The sequence below is a fragment of the Mirounga angustirostris genome, unplaced genomic scaffold (genome assembly GCF_029215605.1).
Source record: "Mirounga angustirostris isolate CCGP_5_RB_7025 unplaced genomic scaffold, mMirAng1.0.hap1 SCAF_4, whole genome shotgun sequence".
In the NCBI taxonomy this organism is placed as follows: Eukaryota; Metazoa; Chordata; class Mammalia; order Carnivora; family Phocidae; genus Mirounga; species Mirounga angustirostris.
In genome coordinates this window covers 35,148,698-35,169,576 of record NW_026991712.1, presented here as the reverse complement: position 1 = coordinate 35,169,576, position 20,879 = coordinate 35,148,698, and the positions used below count along the sequence as shown (strand labels likewise).

Below are 20,879 nucleotides of genomic sequence, written 5' to 3'. Positions count from 1 at the left end.
ACATATCACAAAATGTATATTCATATACACAGTTAAACCATTATTTCCTCTCCATCAAAATAGTAAGTATATTACATATGCGGCTCTAATATTTGCCCATTTTTCCTGTTGAATTTGTAAGATTGAGAAACCTGGTTATAAATGCCAGCTTTGATTAACTTAAATGCCAGAGGTTTTCTTTGAATTATAAGCTACAAAACCATCAAATCTATCCAATGATAGAAAATCCAAAATTACTAAACTCGGCCAGAAAATGAACTACAACAGTGCAAATAAAACAGTTTGCCTTGTATACAGCTATAGGAATAAGGAGATAAAAGGTCTTATTAATCACTGTTATCAAATTATTCATTCAAGATCTGGAGTTAATTTTAGTGACTATTCATATCTGTATTTGAATTAAAGTAACATCTATCAATGATAATCTAGCTTTAGGGCTATTGTTTCCTTCTGTGGGCAATATTTCAGTTCTTAAATATAAGAACAGCTTGCATGACTCCTTAGTGAAGACTATCCAGTGCCATTCTCTTCACAGCTGAATTTTCAGAGGAAGATCCTGAAAATGTGCACTTTGCTCTAACAACCAAAAAGCAACTGCATGCACACACACGTAAGAGGTTCCACCCCAACTTCCTTGGCATAGTCCAGATTATTTTTCTCTAAACAGGAAGCTGTTGACAGTTTCCCTGGTATTTTCGGAATACCCTATTTACAAGAAAAAAAACCACCAACTTTTGTTTCAAAGTATAATGTTCTTTCCCGCTGTGCCTATTGTTGCTAATTATGCAGGCTGCAAACAAGATAGAAACCAAATCTCAAACTACTCTAGGCTGATTCAGAATGGGTAACAATTGTAAAAAACAAAACAAAACAGTTAGTAACATTTTGCAAGACTATGCTGGAGTCTTTAAACCCAAAACAATGCTGAAGGGAGGATTCCTGGAATTCAGCGGGGAATATTTGGCTCAAGCTGCAAAATCCGTATCTCTGAATAATGTCATGTTAGCAAGTGTTGAGCAAGAAAGGCGATTATATTTTAACTTACTTCAGAGAACATTAATCCAAATTTAACCGAATTCCAGAGACTCCGCACAAAATTAGCAACTAGAAGCTGCCTCACATTTTTTCCCCTGGTACAACAATCATTGCTCATGACGATAAACTTGGAGGAGGTAAAAGAGAGGGGAAAACTGCAGTAATCTATCAAACATCTAACTATTGTGCATAAAGCAGGCTAATTACCTCACACCGGAGAAGTGCAAGATTTAACAGCCCATGCTCTGCGGCCCCGGGGAAGCAGGGGTGCGGTGGTAGGAGCGGCGGCAGGAACAGAGCAAGCAGCAGCGAGTGGCCAGCATCCACCAGATTCTCCCAGGCCTCTGACTGTGTGGACTCAGCCACAGACTCTGCCTCCAGCTGACGTCAAAGTCCCTGTCACATGGCCAGATGAAAGCCAAGAGAGCATTGGTTGTCGTAGCAACCACAGAACAGCTCTGAAATTATTTCAATAGGTCATCTGTCACTGTAGGGGGTGTGTGTACACACACGCACCCCACAATCATCACGGACAGCTCCCCGACAACCTCAACCTCTGAAGTTGTGACTCAAGCATTGCCTACAACTGTCCTCTTTAAGACTTCGGTGTCTGTTCTTTACAGTTCCTTGCAGGAAAATGCATGCTACTCTGAAGTTGCCACTGGTCTCGTTATCACCAGCATGAAGCATGTGTCTCTCTCTCTGGAACAGAAGGAAAGAAACTGAAAAATTCTGGGGGTAGTTTTCTGAGCTAATTAAAGCTATTTGTAAGCAAATGGATCAAAACAGAAACTCGGGGAGTTGGAAGAAAAGATATCTTAAAAACCCCGTAAGAATCCACATCGATGTCCTGAGACCGTGCAAGTGATGGAAAGAAATCCAAGAAACACGGGGGTAGTGGCCCAGAGTTGGATGAGAGGATCTAACGACCCTGACACCGAGTAGGCTGGGGGGAAAGGGCTGATGAATTCCGGAGTCCTGCACTGTAAAATGTCTATGCAGGAATGACGACCAAAGTAGCAAAACAGCACCACTTTAAAACGACCTCGTGAGTACCTTTAGAACGCGTTGAGACCCTCGTGTTGAGGTCACCATACAGGTGCCAAATCTTCTCCTCCTAAATGCTCTCATCCACAGCCCTTTGGGGCTCAGCACGGAGTAAATGGGTGGGTGCCCCACAAACACAGAGTGCAGTGAGAGCCTAGAGCAGCCGAATAAAGGCACGGTCCTGCACGTTTTCTAACTTCAGCTTCATTTTCTTTAGGACCATCCCCGCTTATTTCTAACTCAGCACACGTGCTTATTTCCCAGTTCATCCTCCCTCTCAATTAACAGGAAGCCAATTAAACAGAATGAAATGAATGCCACAGGAAGGTATTCTGGAAAATACACGCAGAAAATGTATACTCATTCAAAGGGCAAAAGGGCTAAAAGGCAGGGGGAAAAAGAGATTGCTCTCAGAACCCGAAGGACCTTTCCATGCTAGTGTGATCAAGATTTCTATTCTGGCTCTTAAAAAAAAAAAAGAGTTGCTCCGGATGCTACAAAATATAAATGGAAGCTGAACCACCTGAGCAGATTACATTTGTGCCACTTGAAAAGAATGAAATTTCTTCATTGTCAGAAATTGCTTCTTGTTGAACAGTAAGACCAATGTCCAAAATGTGGCTATAAAATCCTCCTATTCCAGCTTCCTCTTCTTTCACTTCTGTCCCAGCCCCAACTGGGAGAAAAGATAGATTTGTATTTCAACGGTTATTGTCCTGATGCTATTAGTTGCAGTATGCAAAAGTAAAAGCAAGCTGCCATGCTGCAATGATTCAGAGACAGGACAGGTGGGAATTTACCTGTCGGCACAGGAACAAGTGTCTCATGGAACCCAGTGTCCATCTAAATGGGTCGGGAGGCCTCCCCCAGGGCAGATTTCCGCAACAGCCACAATTCACCATTTTGCAATTTGTTCCAGTTCCAGTTCTAGGTCTCTGTTCAGAAATGCACATCGTAGTACTGAGTGGAATGGGAAGAGAGGAGAGAAGGCATGTCTTTCCAGACTTCCAGGGCCCCATATCCTGTGAGCTGCCTGCTTTAGCGTCTCTCTGACTCCAGATCCTTGGCTGCCTGACCAACTCTTCCTCTTTCTGCAGCTCCAGCATCTGAGGAAAGCTGCAGTACCAAGCTCTGCCAATAGGTGATGTCCTGTGAAACAAGAAGTTCTCGGTTCTGAAAATGCTGAAAATCCAGGGCTTTCATTTGAAATTTAGTTTGAAATTTAGCAAAAACTAACACCTTTTCATTTTGAATTTTCGATATTTTTTTTTACTTTTTTTTCTGGATTTTTTAAATTTTTATTTTATTATGTTAATCATTTTTAGGTACACTTTACTATATATTGACTTGGGCTAAAACTCATCGTAAGTTAAAATAATCAGTGGACTGACCTTCCAAATGGAAAGTGGATGCGTGTAAATCCTCCTTTCTGTAGCATGCTTCCAACCTGTTATCGCTCATTTTCCCTTTGCAAACTACCTAGGATTAGAGATTCTTCTTACAGCTAAAGAAGCTACCGGTCACCAGTCACCTACAGGGTTGAAATCTCAGTGATGATCTCTTTGGAGCCGAGGTTTCTACCAATTTGGTTAATTAATCCAAATGTAGTTGAATATATCATAGGAAATACAGAAGAGGGTTTCTCTAATCACAGCCCACTACGTTGAGGGAATATGTGTCATTTTATTTTTTAAATGACAACTCCTTTTTTTTTTTAGGTGAAAATGATTCACTGAATTTAAAAATACCCATTCAGGGCGCCTGGGTGGCTCAGTTGGTTAAGCGACTGCCTTCGGCTCAGGTCATGATCCTGGAGTCCCGGGATCGAGTCCCGCATCGGGCTCCCTGCTCGGCAGGGAGTCTGCTTCTCCCTCTGGCCCTCCCCCCTCTCATGTTCTCTCTATCTCATTCTCTCTCTCAAATAAATAAATAAAATCTTAAAAAATAATAATAATAAATAAATAAATAAAATAAAAAAAATAAAAATACCCATTCAAAAATAGTCCTGCACCATAGTTTTCACTTGCTGTACGAATGTCAAGGCTACCTATTATTAGTTTGACCACTTTGCTGGAAATAACTGATAAATACCAAACAAGGAGTCTGATTCAAGTTCACACACCTGAATTAACAGGTGGTATGGGCCATAAGTAGACAACTACAATCAGCCTTTTATTTGATGTTTCTAGGTAAAAAGATTCCTGTCTCCCCATCTTAACATTAGTAGGAAGGCCATGGACTTATTTTTTGGAGACATTGGGTTCAAATCTCGTCTGGGCAAGTTACCTCTGTTCTCTGATCCTCAGTGCCTACATCCTAAGGTTGTTGTGAAGATTATAAAGTTAATGTATTCTAAAATTCTGACTCCCAGCCATAGGGTAGATGGCTTAATGTGTATGTCATTTCTGGTTTATCTGGCTGACTCTGATAAGTCTACAAAGACTTTCAGGCAGAGGAGAGACTCTTACTCATTTCTACAATTCTATGGTTAGCACAGGGCCCAAGACATAATGAGTGCTCAATAAATGCTGAGTGTCTCAACTATTGGGATATCACTGCTGAGCAATAGAAAGAAATGGTTCCTTTTTCTTCCCACTAACAGAGAAGAGAGAGACTCCCCTCAACCCACAAAAAAGGCAAAGGAAGAAAAAAGAAAAATAAAACTGTGGAGCTATCACAAATTTTTCTAGGAATGAAAAGGTTCCAATAAATTTACCAAGAAAATCAAACTTATCTCTACTGAATCATGACTACTTTTTATGAGTGTACATAAGTTATATGCTGATGTATTTTATAGCTATTACTGTTAATGTTGGATAATCTTTTTTAGTAACTGACATTAATTGAGCACTTAATAGATGTGAAGCATTGTTCTAAGTGCTGCAAAAATATTAATTAATTCATTATAATAACCCTATGAGGCAGGTACTACTCTTTTCCACATCTCACAGCTGATGAACCTTAAACAGAGAGATGTCAAGTATCTTGCCTACCTAGTACATGGCAGAGCCAGGATCTACACCCGGGAAGCCTGGCTTCATAAATTCTGGGAAATAATTTACATTTGATGTATTTTTAGAAAGAATGGAATTATTTCTTATGTTTATTTTATACCTAAGGATTGTTTTTATTTTCAATTTCTTATGAGGGAGAGAAGGCCAACTTTTCTACACCTGGGAACTCTAATGATCTCAATCTAGCTTTGGCCTAGTGAGTAATATTGCAAAAAATCTAATCAGGAAGGTTTGAAATCAAGGAAAATGGGCAAAGTGCAATAGTGAAAATACCCTGAATAAAACTATGCCCAAATTATTATAGTCTTCACTGAAGCAACTATTTGGATTGAACTGGCTTGGGTAACTTCTGTTGCCCACTATGATGGAGTTTCATGTGTTCAAACCAATACTTTCACTGAGATAACAATAAGAGCTGAGTTAAAAAAAAAAAAAGTGGTTGGAAGACATCAAAGAGCAGCAAAGGCAGAAAAATCTTTAAGTTCCAAGATCTCAGATAAAAGGAAAATCTATTGATATAAGCCCAACATTCTCCACATTATCTGCTGCTTTTCTCCTCAAATTATTTGATAATTCTTAAGTGGTGTGGGGCTTCTGGCATTCTCAGAGACTAAAGAGACAAAAATTGGGAGTACAAATATTTAAAAGCACCCAGGACTTTGGGGATTGAAATCCTGATTTAAAAAATAAAAGGGGGGGGGTAGTATCATAGAGAAGTGATACTAACTTTCTGAACTGTTTTCCTGTTGAAGTATTTGCCAATTCCTAACTGATGTTAGGCAAAAGAACAAGAAGTAAAGCATAAAACTGCAGCAAAGAGCATAAAAACATAAAGGGAGCAGTCTTGTAGTCCTAGGGAGACAAAAATTAGAATTCAAGATTCTCCAAGGAGTTGGAGCTTGTAAACACCTTAAGTTTTCAGGTCTCCTAACTAAGATTATGCCATAGAAGTAATGGAAAACAGGAAAAAGATGCACCCTCACAAACACCAGTACCCATCCTAGAATTTTTACAATGCCTAGTTGGATCAAGGTAATTTGTACCTATTCTAACTATCTTCTAGAGAAAAATTGACCGTCTCTAAAGAAAGATGACATCATATAGAACCTCTACCATTTTTCATACACCACTTCCAATTCAATCCAAAATCATTAATCATGCCAAGAGATAAGTCTAACTGACCAAAATCCAAGAGCAAAAATAGACAGTAGAGAGAGATCCATAGGTGATTCACCTTTTGTAGTTATCAGACAGGGATTTAAAAATAGCTGTAATATCTAGACTGAAGTATAAGAAGAAAAGAAGATTGGGAAACATAGAAAACAATGTAAGAGACATTTGGGACATGATGAAAAGGCTAACGTGTGTATTTGGGAGAGGAGAGAAAAGGAAAGAGAGGTAGGACAGAAACAATATTTGAAGAGAATTGGCTGAGAAATTTCCAGAATTTACAAAACAACAGATTTAAGAAGCCCTATGTAAGCCAAACAAGATAACTACAAAGAAAATCACACAAAAATACATCATGGCCAACCTGCTGAAAGCTAAAGACAAAGACAAAATCTTAAAAAGCAGTGAGACCATAAAGTCATAATAACTTTATAGGCAAAACAGAAGACTTTTTAACAGTAAAACTCAACAGTAAGACAAACAATCTAAATTAGAAAATCAGCAAAAGACAGGAAGAGACATTTCCCCGAAGAATATATACAGATGACAAATAAGCACATGAAAAGATTTTCTAACATCATTAACCATTAGGGAAATGCAAGTTAAAAAAAAAAACAACATAATGGAATATCACTACACAACTATCAAAATGACTAAAATAAAAAATAGTGACGATACCGAATGCTGGCAAGGATGCAGAGAAACTGAATCACTCATACATTGCTGGTGGGATTGTAAAATGATACAGCCACTATGGTAAATGGTTTGGCAGTTTTTCAAAAATATTACACATGCAACTACCATATGATTCAGCAGTTGTACTCCTGGTATTTCAGAGAAATTAAGACTTATGTTAACACAAAAGTTTGTACACTAAAGCTTCTAACTTTGTAGTGACCGCTAATTGGAAACAATTCAGATGTTTTCTTTTTTCTTTTTAGATTGATTTATTTATTTGAGAGAGAGAGAGAGCACGTGCATGTGTGCACTCACATGAGTGGGGGGAGGGGCAGAGGAAGAGAGAAATCCTCAAGCAGACTCTGTGCTGACAGCAGGGCCTCATGCAGGGCTGGATCCCAGGACCCTGAGATCATGACCTGAGCCCAAATCAAGAGTTGGCCGCTTAATGGACTGAGCCATCCAGGTGTCCCTAGATGCTTTCAATAGGTGAATGGGTAAACAAATTTTAGTATACCCACACCTTGGGATACTACTCAGTACTAAAATGGAACAAACTACTGATACACACAAAAATCTATGTGAATGTCCAGAGAATTTTCCTGAGTGAAAAAACTAATCTCAAAAGGTCACATACTATATGATCCATTTATATAACATTATTGATATGGCAAAGTTATAGAAATGAAAACCAGATTGGTGGTTTCTAGAGATTAAACTGGCTGTGGGTGGGAGAGAAGTGCTTACGTTGTAAAAATACAACAAGAAGGATCCTTGTGGTGATGAGAACTTCTGTACCTTGACAACTTCTGTATCAATGTCAGTATCCTGGTTGTAATATGGTACTACAGTTTTGCAAAATGTCACCTTTAAGGGAAAGAGGGTAAAAGATATCTGGATTCTCTCTGTATTAATTCTTTCAATTCCATGTGAATCTACACTTATCATAAAATAAAAGTTTAATTAAATTATTTTAAATGAAGATAACATGAGATATTTTCAGTCAAAAACTGAGGGAATTTGTTTCAAAAGAATTACACTAAATTTCTGAAGAGTTGTTTAGGGAGAAAAAAGTAATCTCAGATGGAAACACAGAGATACAGAAAGGGCAATTATATAGATAAATCTAAATGAATACTGATCATAAAATCATGTCTCGTGGGGCTTAAAATATGTGTAGATTCAAAATATGGGGCAAAGTTAGCACAAAAGGTAAGAGAGGATGGATAGAATTAAGATGGTCTAAGATTCTTGTATTCTGTAAAAGTACTAATTAATAAGTCTCTAAAAAGGTAAGGATGCACAGTGTAATCCTTGTATCCACTAAAAGAATAACAGAAGAATGCATAGCTAATAGGCTAATAGATCAGGAAAATAATTTTTAAAATTACTTGATTCCAAGAAAGCAGGAAAGAAAAGAAAGAAAATAATAGGATAAATAGTAACATTCAAGATCTAATCTCAAACATGTCAATAATTACCAAAATACTTAAACTGACTAAATATTCTGATTAAAAGACAACAAACATCAGATTGTATTAACAAGCAAATTCTAACTTTACTGGATTTAAGAAATGGGAAGTGATATACAAACTACCAAGCAAAAGCTGGTGTAGCAATATTACTATCAAGAAATAGTAGTTGATAGTAATATAAGCAAGAAATACTACTAGAGATATAGAGGAAAACTTCATAATTCACTTTTCCAAATATGCATATGCACCTAATAAAATAGCATTTAGGTAAGTAGAAAATTTAACATATCTTTCTCAATAGCTCATAAAACAAATAGGAAAAAAAGGTAGAGATATAGAATATTTCAATGACAAAATTAACCAACCTGGCTTAATTAACATATGAAGAATAATCTCAATTACAAAATACACATTTTTTTTCTCAAATATATTTAACAATATTAACTACATGCTGGACCCTGGGAATGTCTGAACACATTATAAAAATGATCAAAATCACAGAGTATACTCTTTGTACACAGTAGAACAAAGCTAATACCAATATTAAAAAGACAAATAGAAAACCTCAAAATGGAAACCAAGCAATATATTTCTAAGTAACCCATGGATTAAAAAGGTTACATTGCAATTTAGAAATATTTTGAACTGAGCAACAAAATACATCAAAACTTGCATGTACCTAAAGCACTAATGGAAATGTATAAATACGGGGGCGCCTGGGTGGCTCAGTTGGTTAAGCGACTGCCTTCGGCTCAGGTCATGATCCTGGAGTCCCTGGATCGAGTCCCGCATCGGGCTCCCTGCTTGGCAGGGAGCCTGCTTCTCCCTCTGACCCTCCCCCCTCTCGTGCTCTCTCTCTCTCATTCTCTCTGTCTCAAATAAATAAATAAAATCTTAAAAAAAAAAAAAAAGAAATGTATAAATACGTTAAAACACACACACACACACACAAGTTCTACTTTTAGAATGGCACTTTGAGGAGCTCCATGGACCTGCTCCCCAGTGAAACAAGCATAGCTAGTGAAAAATACTTTAAAATATCATAAAGTCTCTGAAAATCTTACTTAGGGCATATAGCCAATGAAAAAATGTTTATTCGAGAAAATACACTAAAACTTGATAAGAACATTGAGAGTCAGTGGAACTTGAGTCATGACCCACTTCTTCCCCAATCCCTCAGCTCAGTTTGATGGAAGCTAAATCCTGGGAAGTTGTGACCAATAAAATTGAGCTCCTTCTCCCTGCAGCTCTCAAAGGATATAATGCCTCACTGGAAAAGGCAGGCGATCAGCATTTCTCCTGTTCTGGTGTTAAAATCCTGATGAGTACAGCTAACAGGTTGGGGGCTCCCTTCCTCCATCTCGGCCCCACTTACAGAGAGTACAGGTTCTACGTCAGGTACAATAGGTAAAAAAAAATGCTGGGGCCTTATTGCTCTCAACCCAGTTCATTTATAGTGAATGTATTCACTTGTAGCGTATGTCAGAGGCAATCTGAGAGGACCAGAGGCTACCACCATTGTCCAGTGCTGGGAGTAGTTACTCAGAGGTTTTTTTTCAGAGAGGCATTCCATAAGAATAGAGAGCTCTGAAGATCTTCCCAAAGGAAATGACTTTATTTGAAATAGAGTGTGGGGAAGTTCAAGTTTAAGGGTGCTCTTGAAAACAATGGAGATTTGGATGGTAAAAATTCAGAGGAGGCTAATAGAAGAGCAAAAGCTAGCCTGCAGTAGTTTACCAGAGAGAAACAGCTAAGAGGCAGCTAAAAAGAGCCCTGTTGGGGTCAGAACAAACCTCAAAGATTGGCCTCAAAAACCCTTTGATGAATTTAATTGGATGAGACTACGGAGCGATTTATGCCCCAGAGCATTGTAAGAACTGCTAGCCCAATCAGCAAAAAATTAGTGAAGCCTAACAGTTGGGTGTGATACCAAATGTGGCAGACAGCATAGCAGAGATCAGGGCAAGAGACAAAGAGAGCCGTACTAAAACTTGTCTTCCCAGGGTGAGTGGGCAGTCACTAAAACAGTGGTATGAATAGCACCCTTGTATTGTGCTTTATGGTTTACTTTCATGATTCTATTTCATTTGATCCTGAATCAATACAAGCATTTAATTTTTTAAAAGGCTGAATATCTACACTCTAAGTCTCTACCTCAAGTAGTTGGGGAAAAAAAGAGCAAAGTAAAACAAAGAAAGTAAAAGGAAAGATATAATAAAGAGAGCAGAAATTAATTCATTTGAAAACAATGTACAATAGAGAAAATGAGAAAGCCAGCGTTGGTTCTTTAAACAAATTAATAGAATTTATAAACACCTAGAAGAATGAGCAAGAAAAAAAAAATCACCAATATCTGTAATTTTTAAAAAGCACACCATTACGGATCCTACAGATGTTAAGAAATAACAGATCTCACAGGTTCTTGGAATAGAAGATACCTTAGTGGCCAGTCAGTCCTATCTTTCTTCCAGTCAAGAAATCCTCTCTATACTATGCCTGAGAGGTAGTAAGTACCTGCTGCTTGAATATCTTCCAGACGTAAAGAGCTCTCCACTACAATATGTCAAGTCATCCATTGTGGGAATGTTCCAGCTGTTAGAAAGTTCTCCCTTATAACGAACCAAATGTCCCTTTCCCATCACTTTAATATCAGGCTCATGTTTTGCTCCTTAATGCTACAAAGAGTAAATAGACTCCTTTGGTTCACATGATAGCCCTCCAGAGATCTAAAGGAGCAGCTATTATGTCTGCAGCTGCAAGTTGTCCCCCAATACCCATTTTCTCCTTCATAGAAATAGAATCCTTAGCTGGTTAATATCTGCCCAAAATAAAGACATTTTCCAGCCTCCCTTGTAGCTCTGTGGCTTTGTGATTAAGGACAGGCCAATTGGATGTAAATAGATGTGTCATGTGTAGCTTCCAGGAACTACCTTAAAAACAAAAGAGCAAACAAACTTGTCTAAACCCTTAGACTTTTCTTTTTCACTCCACTTACCACCCTACTGCTTGGGAGCATGGAGGTGATGGCCACCACTATGGACCATGGGGAAGTGGGCTATATACCCTAGAGATGGATGGTGGAGAAGTGAGCTGTAAGAAGGTCCTGAAGCCTTCATGGAGAAAAGCTGCCGTTCTAGCTCTAGGTTACTTTCCTCTGGACTTGTGTGTGTGTGTGTGTATGTGTGTGTGAGAGAGAGAGAGAGAGAGAGAGAAAGAGGGAGAAGAAGGGAGAGAGTGAGGGAGAGTGAGAAAGAAAGGGAAAGTTCCTAAAAAATTTTTTTAAAGATTTTATTCATTTGTCAGAGAGAGAGAGCACAAGCAGGGGAGTGACAGGCAGAGGGAGAAGCAGGCTCCCCGCTGAGCAAGGAACCTGATGCAGGACTCAATACCAGGACCCTGGGATCATGATGTAACTGAAGGCAGACACTTAACCGACTGAGCCACCCAGGTGTCCCAGGAAAGTTCTTATTTAAGGCACGATTTATGCATGTTAAACCTATTCCCAACTGTTAAGAGTTTCTACCATCAAAAAAGTTGGGAACTTTATGGAGCACCTGACTGGCTCAGTCGGTGGAGCATGTGACTCTTTATCTTGGGATCATGAGTTTGAGCCCCATGTTGGGTGTAGTGTTACTTCAAAAAATTAAAAAAAAATTAGGAACTTTGTGCAAGGGAAATGCCACATGAAAAGCTTGAGGAATTTCATGAAATTCCCAGGAATCCTTAGAGAAGAAAATAAATTGTAATGTATCCAAAATCATTGCAGAAGAAGTGCTAGATAACAGCTCTTCATTTCTCCAAATAATGAAACTGCTACTCTTTAGTTATAATATTCACGAAAGCTTCCTTAAAATCTTTCTGGACACGGAGGAATCACATGGCTTGAACATAAAGAAATGGGAGAAGAGACAACAAAATCATTCAAAGAATAAAAATGGCCTCTCTTTCACCCTGCCTGTCTTTTCATAGATTGAATGAGAGAAATAAATTCTTTTCTCAAAGAGAGAGAATTTCTCATAGCAAACTAAGGATTTTGTTTTGTAGAAAAATTGTCCATGAATCATATCTTTATATTTAATTTCCCATACAAAAGAAAAGCTGCAAAATGTCATTTTTCCATCAACAACATCTAGTACATTTAAAGCAAATATTGTAATAAGATCTTTGGTTTCACTTTTTTGGAAAGACTGCTTTAGAACCCTAACTCTTTCTTTGCTGTCAGGCGGGTACCGTTGCACATTTATAAGCCTGACTTTCACAAATCATCAAGGATTCTATTAAATCCTACTTTCAAGGGATAAGGAAATAAACCCAAAAGGAGTGAAGAATCTAGATGGTTTCCTTGTGGTGCCTGTTGAAAGTGCAGCTCCTATCAACAAGAAGAGAGAAGCAATCCTGAAATTCATCTTCAGCCCAAAGTCATACATTTTGCTGAGTTTTTGTGCAAATTGTTGGCATCAAGGACTCTTGCCATGTTAGAATGGAAAGGGTATGAGCTTTGGGCTTGGGTACACTCAGATTTAAATGTAGGCTTCCCAAATACTACTTTTTATCTCAGTGACTTTGGACAATTTACTTAACCTCTCTGAGCCTTGATTTTTTAATCTGTGAAGTGCAGACACTAATAATTTCCTTGCAAGGTGGTTATAAAGAAAGATGTTCAAATTAGTGGTGCATCTGCTAGTGTCAAGAGACAGAGCTAATATTCACAATTAATTAAATAATAATTAACAGATGTGCTAATTAAGGTCCAGTTTACCCTAAGTTAATGCTTTCTAAAAAACCAAATTTACTTAAAGTATGACTTTCTGTTTTTATTGAATTTCCTTAAAGAGTAAATTATAATAGTTCTTAATTTCAGCAGAACTATGAATCTGTTTCCATAGCCTATATTTCCATTTAATAGTATTTAATGACAGTTAAAACCAAAGCATAGAATCCTATTTAGCCTATTAAATTATTTATTCCTCACAAAAGAGGGAAAATAGGACATTAGTTTATTAGTTCGCTGATATTAGCTTCTCTTCTAAAAAAGCCATCCCTAAAAAAGCACACACCACATATCCCAAGAACTGCAAATTTATAGGTTTTTGAAATGCGAGTATAAAACAAATGTTCTAACACTGTAAAATATGTGAATCTTGCCTTAATCAAATCAAATGTATATAAGTCTTAATATAGCAAAATAATTAATTAGAACATTTAAAGCATAATTACTTCCTCTGGTGCATATAAAATCTAATTCCCAATTACAGTAAAAAAATGATTGATTACAACTTTTCAGAAAGACATTTTACTAAAGGAGGTATCCATCTTCTTGACTATTGTCCTAATCAAAGACTACTTACTTCACTTATTGTGTCTGGGTAACGTGATAGATTAATGCTTTCCCTTTCCCCTACCCACCCCCCCGAGATCTCTCTTCCAATCCCAGAACTTGTGAATATGTTATTTTACATGTGAAAGGTGAATTAAGGTTGCCAATCAGCTGGCCTTAAAATAGAAAGATTATTCTGGATTATCTGATGAGCCCAATGTAATCACGAGGGTTCTTAAAAATGGAAGAGAGAGGGAGAAAGATGGCAGCTTGAAAAGGTCTTGGCCCAATGATGCTGGCTCTGAAGACAGAGAAAGGAGCCATGAGCCAAGTATGCGGGCAGCCTCTAGAAGCTGGGAAAGGAAAGGAAATTGCTGTCATCTGAATGTTCATGTCCCTAACCCCCAATGTGATGGATTTAGGAGGTGGGGCCTTTGAGAGGTGATTGAGTCCTGAGGATGAAGCCCTTATAGAGAGGGTCCAGAGAGCCCCATTGCCCTTTCTACCATGTAAAGATACAGCAAGAAGTCAGCAACCTTGCAAGAGGGCCCTCACATGACCATGCTGGCACCCTGATCTTTGACTTCCAGCATCCAGAACTGTAATTTCTGTTATTTATAAGCCACCCATTTGAAGATATTTTTGTTATAGCATCCAAACTAACTAAAACATTAGTGGATCCTGTCCATCCTGTCCTAAAACCTACACAAAGGATCACAGCTCTGTCTACACCTTGAGTGTACCCCAGTGAGACCCGTTTCAGATTTCTGACCTCCAGAACTGTTAGGTAATAAATTGGGATAGTTTATTATAGCAGCAATAGGAAACTAACACAGGCAAGAAATTGTGCTGAGCACACCTTCTAAGCAAGACTTTATGAAGGAGATAAAGATGAGTCTAGACTCAAGGAGCTAGTAGGACAGAAAAGGTGAGAAAGCAAATATCCCAAGAGAAGAAAAGCAAAGTGCCATGAGGCCTCAGGGGAGGGAAATGTCCCTCCCAGTTGGAAGCAAACCCACTACTAGAAAACCTGCTACAGTGTCTTCACAGCAACCTTCTCAAAAGGCAAAGGGTTGCCCTAGTTGACCTTTGGTCATTCCATCAAGTCCTCTGATTCTAGAAATTCTACCTACAAAATGACTTGCATTGCAATACCAATATTTTCAAGAGCTGGCCTGAATGTGGCTCAGGTCAGAGAACATGCTGAATGGCAAGCAAGAAAAGAAACCAAGGGACCACACTGCTCTATAGTTAAGATCTGACCCAGAATTACAGGAAAGGGTACATTCTCAGACTGGCTGGGATGAGATGGTTCATGGCCAAAGCTATCCTGGACGTCTACCCTATCAAACCTACCTTGAGACTGTTTTAATTTCCTGTACTCTTATCTGTGGGAAGGCACAGCATTGTCATATTGATATCAACTAAACAACCAAAATATAGGTTCTCTCTGAAGAGGCACAGTCACCACTAAAAGGGCGCTGGGTAGAGACTCAGGGGATCCCCAAATCCCAGCCCCTCACCACCACCACCAAAATAGTCTGTGAGTCAAGCTCCTCACCAGAGCTTTTAGGGCCTTGACTTTTTTTACATGTAAAATGAGACGTTTGTTCATTAAGTTTCCCATAATGTTAAGTTGCCAATATCCTCGGAGCTCAGCCATGATATCAGCAACCTCGCCAAGAAAGAAGCGAGAGCCTACAGTGCCCGGATGTACTTGTGCCAGGCCTGGAAGGGATTCAAAAACATTTCTGGAGCAACAGGACTTACTTCATGCTGGCCTTTTCTCCAAACGATTTTTTATAAGGGATTTTACCATGAAATCCTCAATTGCCAGTAGAGATCGATGAAACAGGTATGGGAGAAGCAGTGGTTGGGGCAGGGGGGTGGGGGTAACCCTCATCCAAGGAGGAGAATCAGGAGTCAAGATGAAAGGAAAATTTCTTTCTTTTTCTTTTTAACTTAAATTTTTTTATTATTATTATGTTATGTTAATCACCATACATTACATCATTAGTTTTTGATATAGTGTTCCATGATTCAAAGGAAAATTTCTGACAAAGCGATCCACTTGGGAACGAATAACAGTGCGACCTTCCAAAAGAATGAGATGAGGGGCCTGGAGATGAGGGGCAGGAGAACCCAGTTACAGCCTCTGAGCTCCCTGGGGCCGCTCCAGTTCCTCCAGTTCCTCCACAGATTCCAGGAGCCACCTCAGCATCGTATCAGTAACTTCACTTTTTGCAGAGCCAGCTTGAGTGGGTGTGCCATCCTTTGAAAGCAAATGAGCTCTAATACAAACACAATCAGCACGTCTTTGTCCTTCACTGAATTAGTGCCATTGATTTCTCAAAACTGAAAAGACCTTGGAGATTATCTAGCACAATTTGTTCATTCATTTAAAAATCTTCAGTGAGTGCTTTCTGTGTGCCAGACCCCGTGCTGGGCCGGGGGAAACAGAGCAGTGAATGAGAAAGACACCGACCTGGGCCTCATGGAGTTTACAGTTGCGAAGAATTACAACATTTAATAAATAACGAGTGAAATAGAAGGAGAGCTACCTGGGGCTAGCCCGGGAGGACCTAACTCAGCCTGGGATTTCATAGGAAAGCTCCCTGAGACCACGACCCATGAGTGAAGAAGAAAGAAAGGAGGGCGGGTGCCTGGGTGGCTCAGTTGGTTAAGCGACGGCCTTCGGCTCAGGTCATGATCCTGGAGTCCCGGGATCGAGTCCCGCGTCGGGCTCCCTGCTCAGCAGGGAGCCTGCTTCTGCCTCTGACCCTCCCCCCTCTCATGTGCTTTCTCTCTCTCTCAAATAAATAAATAAAATCTTTAAAAAAAAAAAAAGAAAGAAAGAAAGGAGGGAGACAGTTGAGGAGCTACGAGACCTGAGAAAACAGTTGAGTTTGAAACCTCAGGGCTGGGAGGTAGCCTGGCACATGAGAGGAGCTGAAAAGGGGCCAGGATGGCAGAATGCTGAGAGGAAGAAGTGGCCCACTGTGAGTGAGCCCACCGTGGAGCAGCGTGTGCAGGGCTCTGTAAGCCAATGTAGGAACGTAACTGAGCCCTTGCTCAAGGACTCACACCTGGCAGGTGGCAGGAAGGAGCCTAAGTCATCTGAACTCTATAGAGATCAGTTAACATTTTAAAGTACTGCTCTTCTAAAATTGCTTTTCTTCTCTTTTCTTTAGATTTTATTTATTTATTTGAGAGAGAGAGAGAGAGAGAGAGAGAGAGCGCACGAGCAGGGGGGAGGGGCAGAGGGAGAGGGAGAAGCAGACTCCCCACTGAGCAGGGAGCCCAATGCGGGACTCGATCCCAGGACCCCAGGATTATGACCTGAGCTGAAGGCAGACGCTTAACCAACTGAGCCACCCAGGCGCCCTTAAAATTTCTTTTCTGATTCTAAAGGCAACACATGCTGATTATAGAACAAATGCGTCTTCTATCGGCACACGACCACTATACACATGGCCCCTAGGTGGGCGCAGTACACACCTTGCATGCTGTACAGCATCACAGGATGATCCTCAGCAAATCCATCCTACCCAGACACTAGACATTTTAGAATGTCTTTCATTATCAGATTTGTCCAGATTGAGCCATAGAAAACTCTCAGGACTAGGGCTCATGGCGGAAATCTGTCCATTACATAAAGGACCCCAGACCCTTCCCCATATGTCAACTTCTTGCCCATTTTTACTGACAAAACCGTAAACTTGAAGATAACCTAGTGAGTATACTCAGAAAAGTATCTCTAAAAAATGACATCCACACAGCTCCTCATTTTTTCATGGCTTGGTCTCCTGAAAATTCTATCCATTTCAAAATCAGAAGATGGTATTTTAATCACCTAACCACAGAAGCCATTTAGGATGCCCCTGCCTCTCCCCGCACTCCTCACGGCTCCTGTTCCTTGGTCAAACCCAAACCGAGCACTTCTGATAAGGATTCATGTGTCAGAATAGAAACCCCTGTTCTTCCCCCTGCGTAGGTGCCCTGCAAACCTAATGGAACCAGCATTTTCCCCCTAGTTGATGTGGCAAGCAGACAAACCCTGGGAAGCCTGGGGAACAGATAAAGCACTTGATTAAGATGCCATCCTCTCACAGTTAATTGGCAGATCGTTTTTAGGAGTTCATGCCTTAGAATTTGTTCTTTCCTGATTGTCATTTTGTTTCCCTGCCACCCATTAAAAGAGTCTCTTTGCCTGTCCTAGGGGTTCCCAACCTAATAATAATTATGGTTTCAGCTTCTTGCCTTGAGTTTCTGACATCATAAATAATGCAGGTGCACAGAAATAAAGTGTAGCTATGCTGGCTTTTGCTTCTTTAGCCAATCCTCTACCCCCCACCCCCGCAAAAAAGTAAAGAGACTGAATTGATAGAAAGATGCATTTTACCGTCCAGCTGCAAAGAGGGCATAGCCAACAATGAGGATTTCAGAATAATAACCCTAAAGAGAGGAGGTTCAGAGCGTCCCATTCACTGTGGCCAGCGGGCCTCCTGAAAGAAGCATTGTTCCCAACAGGTCAGGTGGAAGACCCCTCCCATGAATGCAGCACTCTGAGGAAACGCTAAGCCAGCCATTTTTTTAAAAACCGTCTGACACCAGAAATTGCAAACATGATTCGGTCCTCAGGGAGCAGTACTATCCCCTCACAGGTGTGGAATAATCAGGCATCTAAGAACAGCAGTTTCTCTGAAAACAGCTGCAGAACGTATAAAGCTACAATTCGTCCATTTTAAATCTGTGTGTTGGACTCCCCAGCTTAACGTCTGCATTCTGAGTGCTGTGCGAAGGTTGGGAAATGTGGCTTTTCAGCGGCTGGAACGAGGAGGGGCCCTGATAGGAGGACTTTGCCCAGGACTTAAATATAGTTTTTAAAGTGCCCAAGTTTAAGATTAAAATGTGACACAGTGAAATGCTCAAAAATAAAATCTTCCCCATTCCATTATGCTGCTCAAGAACTTTCCCCCACTACCCCCCACCCCGCCATGTTCTCTTCTAACCTTTAATTTGACAAATTAAAAAAAAAAACAACACACATAATAAGAATTTTGGGGGCTTGTTTTACACGTGGCACTGTGCTGAGGGCTTCCTGTAAATTATCTGTTTGATCTTCACAACGGCTGCATGAGGTAAGAACCATTATTATGGGCTAGAGAAAACTCAGCCTTAGGAGAGTGGTCATCATTTGCTTGAGATACCTGACCTAATTTGTGGAGTTAGACAATTCAGGCACTCAAATGCAGAAGCCGGAGGTTTTTAGAAGCCAAAGGTTTTCCCTTTTTTTCCATTCAATGTGGGCTAATGAATACCTTCTACAAGCCTTCAAAGCCTCCATATTTATCCTTTTCGGTTTCTACACAAATGCCAATGAACAGATATGCAAGGTATAGTTAAGCATTCCCTGATTGCTGCAGAATTCAGTTAATTCTAGATTTTCTTTATCATAAATAGCAACATACAAACATCATACATTTGCTTTCTCTCTTTGACTTGTATCCTTTTTTTTTTTTTTAAAGATTTTATTTATTTATTTGAGAGAGAGAGAATGAGAGACAGAGAGCACGAGCGGGAAGAGGGTCAGAGGGAGAAGCAGACCCCCCGCTGAGCAGGGAGCCCGATGCGGGACTCGATCCCGGGACTCCAGGATCATGACCTGAGCCGAAGGCAGTCGCTCAACCAACTGAGCCACCCAGGCGCCCTTTGACTTGTATCCTTAAGAATAATTCTAATGAGAGCGACTACTAAGTCGTGGTTATGAAAATTGTTGTGCCTGTTGATACTATTTCTCTTCAGACTTTTAAAAAAAGATTTATTTATTTATTTTAGAGAGAGAGAGTGAGACAGCACTAGCGGGAGGGGCAAAGGGAGAGAGAATCTCAAGCAGACTCCACGCTGAACGTTGAGCCCAACATGGGGCTCGATCTCACAGCCCTGAAATCATGATCTGAGCCGAAACCAAGAGTCAGTCACTTAACCGACTGCACCACCCAGGCGCCCCTCTCTCACTCATCTCTCACTCATCAGGTGAGATGATGATGATGATGTCAGCTTTATGTTAATTTCTACCTTCCTTCCTGTCCCTTCCTTCCTTATGGGCTTTGTCCAAACAAATGAATACTATAAAAGGCATGCAGAACCCTGTGTTATAAGGAGATTCAAGCAAAGAGCTCTAGAAGCTCAGGATGGGCCTCTCCACCCATCAGCGTGTACACAGTTTCTTTGAACTCACAGTAACATTACAGTGGGAAAAATACCTTGGCAACCTATTTATAAATCCTATTCTCTCCATATCCAGGCATCCCCTGGGTTGTGAGTAAAAACTCTTAATCTAAGTTTTCCAGGAGATAGGCCACCACATACTGGCTGGAAACTGTTAGGCAGAGTTCTTGCTCCAACTCTGGAAATGAAGAGCTGTGAAGCTTTTTCCGAGACACTACTTTCTGGGAGGATAAAAGTAATTCCTACCTCACAAGGTTGTTGTAAGTATTAAATAAGAAATATCTGTGTATCACCTGGCATCTCTGTCAAAGAATAGGTCAATGTCAGTTGCCTCCCTCCAAAACTTTCTAAAGAAACAAGTTATAAAAGATAAACTACAGAATATATTGCTTGATTTTTTTCCCAGTCATATCTCATCCTTAAATATCATATAAATGAAAGCTATTGAAAATGTAAAATATTTTGGAGAATGAAAAGTCATGTGAACATCTCTTTATTCATGAAATGGGGCAGTGGGGAGGGACACACTGGGTTGTTCCATGTCAGGTTCATCTAGAACACATGTCACCTCTGTGTGGATGGAGAGAGATGAGCTGGTCACTCGCCTATTTGCCCTTCATTGAGTTTCTTCCCTTCTATGCTCAGCTCTGTTTTGCGGGGAGTGGACCTTACAAGCTCCACTCTCCAGAATCCTGCCAACTGACTTCCAGTTAGATCCGGGTGGTGGGAGACATGGGCGGGTGGGTGTCTGGAGGAGAGAAGCCATTGTTCCCCTCTGCTTCGGGCTGAGGTCCAGCGGGGTGGGTGTGTTCTGACGGAGGCGGCAGCCGGCGGCTCCGGGTCCAGGGGGTGCTGGCTGTTCCAGCGGCATCAGGAGGTTTGGAAGCAGATGCAGACTCCAGCAGCTGCAGT

The 20,879-nt window shown here is 40.2% G+C and overlaps 1 protein-coding gene across 16 annotated transcripts in view; it reads right to left on the bottom strand.

Moving 5' to 3' along the window:
* NCALD (neurocalcin delta) overlaps positions 1–20,879 on the bottom strand; it is a 383,100-nt gene that overhangs the window by 78,348 nt on the left and 283,873 nt on the right. Inside the window, exon 1 of one of the 16 annotated variants that reach the window (XM_064588035.1) lies at positions 1,243–1,429. The exons of 14 other annotated variants lie outside the window; for them this stretch is intronic. The gene's annotated coding sequence lies outside the window, so the exon portion shown is untranslated. Of the gene's footprint in view, positions 1–1,242; positions 1,430–20,879 lie in introns of those variants that run through there. One more of the 16 variants, XM_045896141.3, reaches the window with a different exon arrangement.